Here is a 2,515-nt window from a genome sequence, read left to right as displayed (position 1 = left end):
GGGTGCCAGCATGGTCAGACTTTGGTGAGAGTTCTCTTCTGGGTTGCAGACTGCCAATTTCTTGTTGTGTCCTCACATGGAGGAGAGCAGAGAGGAGACACAAGCTCTCTGTGACTCTTATAACTCGTATAAGGGCACAATTCCCATTTGTATTAGTCTGTTTTCATATGAGCATTAGTCCTTTCATAAGGGCTCCATCCTTATGCCCATACCATATCCTAATTACTTCACAAAGGCCACACTTTCTAAAACCATCACACTGGGAAGGGAGTAAAGTTTCAACAAAGGAATTTTGGAGGAACACAAACTTCCAGTCTATAACACACCTGATGTCATATGGTTGCAGCCTCATGAGAAACACTGAGACATAAACACCCAGTTAAGCCATTTTCGAATCTCTAACTCTCAGAATGTATGAAATATTAAATGATTGTTGTTATCATATATATGAATATCCCATCTAGGAATATGTTACCTAAGGATGACATTATTGATTACTGTACGATTCTTTCTTGTGTCTCTGAAATCTCTCCTTGCTTTTCTAACTATAATCAGACTAGAAAATAGAAATTGCCATTTTCACCAGACTATAAAAATAGTGAACTTGAGAAGATATGTGATTTTGCATTGTGATAAATCTGTTAAATGGCTAAATTAGCATATAAAATATGTTTAACATATGCAAAATTTTCCTAAAATCTCTAGTCTTTTAAAAAAGTGAATTTCTTAAATCATTTGCCCAACTTTAGTCTGAAGTGGTAAAATTAAGACAACCAAGTTAGAGTGACTGCTCTAGCTCTCTTGCATAAGAAGGTCACTTAAAGGAGACTTGCTTCAATTTAGATCTAGGCTGCCTCAAAAGGACAGCAGTAGACAGGCTGGTCAGAAGGCAGCAGCCTTGATCTTCATGACTCTTGTCCTTACATTTCCAGCTTACACCAATGCCCTTTGAAATAGCATGCCTTGATCTGTCTGGTCCATCCACATTGCTACAGTTTTAATTGGTCAAAGTCCCTTGATATCAATCCCTCGCTTATGGCCTTGCTATATTATGGCTCTCATACCAGGAACCTCTAGCATCACTGATCCTTTTATTTGTATAAAAAGAGAAATCTTTCAACATTATTTATATAACTAGCACCTTCATGGGTCAAAGCACTAGCTTGTAACATCAGCTTTCTTCCAATCTTTTAAAGCCTTTATGTGATTACAGGAGCTTCAGTATTTTCATCCTTACCACTTTCTCATAGTTAAACTTCAATATGGATTTATATACATGGATACATGCAAATACATACGCTGAGACACACATGCATATAAATATGTGAATTTTCTTCTTGTTTCTAGCTGTAATCAGTGTAATAATTATCTGACAGTTCATAAAATAAGTAATTTTTTTTTTTACTATATAACAGATGACATCTTACATTAAAGTCTACATAAGGAGCAACTTAACTATAGACTAAAATTAATCAGTTCTGTTTTTTTGTCCCTATTGAAATCTGTAATAAAATGTTTTGTCTAGTTACACATACATACACACACACCTACACACACATTTCTCCTTGGAGGACATTTAGCAGCAACTATCTTCTATTTGTTCAGGCATTTTCATAAGCAAATCATCTTTAGAGTTCTTCAGTGGTAGTCTCCAAAGCGCATTTCTTGGATTATTGTTTTGTTGGGCGTTGACTTACTATATACTAATAATCCTCAGGTTATGTATGTTTGGAAAATACACAGTTAAAAAAGGGAAATAGACTCCGTTATTTCAGGGAATACCAGATGTTAATAGATTTTTATTAAATAGCTGTAAGCCTGTTAAAATTAATATAAACCTATTAAAATTTAATTATTAATGTGCAATAGAAACTATGGGATACCATATTATTCAAATGAAATGATAAAGAACATTTAGGAGAACTAAAAAACAATTCTAGAAGAGACATTTAAAGCCAAAGTAGGTCGCTCATGGTCAGCATCATTTAGCTATTTAGAAACTGGAAGTCAGTTTTGGGTGAGGCACCTCAATGAGCATCTAGCTATTATTCATCAGGAGCCTTAGGATGGGAGCCAGGTTTTACTTAAACACTTTTAAATTACATAGAGACATGCATGTCTTACAAAAATGAGATATTGGTATATTAAAATACTTCCTTACAGGCCGGGCGCGGTGGCTGAAGCCTGTAATCCCAGAACTTTGGGAGGCCGAGGTGGGCGGATCACGAGGTCAGGAGATCGAGACCATCCTGGCTAACACGGTGAAACCCCGTCTCTACTAAAAAGTACAAAAAACTAGCCGGGCGAGGTGGCGGGCACCTGTAGTCCCAGCTACTCGGGAGGCTGAGGCAGGAGAATGGCGTGAACCTGGGAGGCGGAGCTTGCAGTGAGCTGAGATCACACCACTGCACTCCAGGCTGGGCGACAGAGCGAGACTCCGTCTCAAAAAAAAAAAAAAAAAAAATACTTCCTTACATAACAATATTTTATCATAGAAGTCCACTTGATAATATAA

The sequence above is a fragment of the Theropithecus gelada genome, chromosome 5 (genome assembly GCF_003255815.1).
Source record: "Theropithecus gelada isolate Dixy chromosome 5, Tgel_1.0, whole genome shotgun sequence".
In the NCBI taxonomy this organism is placed as follows: Eukaryota; Metazoa; Chordata; class Mammalia; order Primates; family Cercopithecidae; genus Theropithecus; species Theropithecus gelada.
This window is presented reverse-complemented; position numbering follows the sequence as displayed.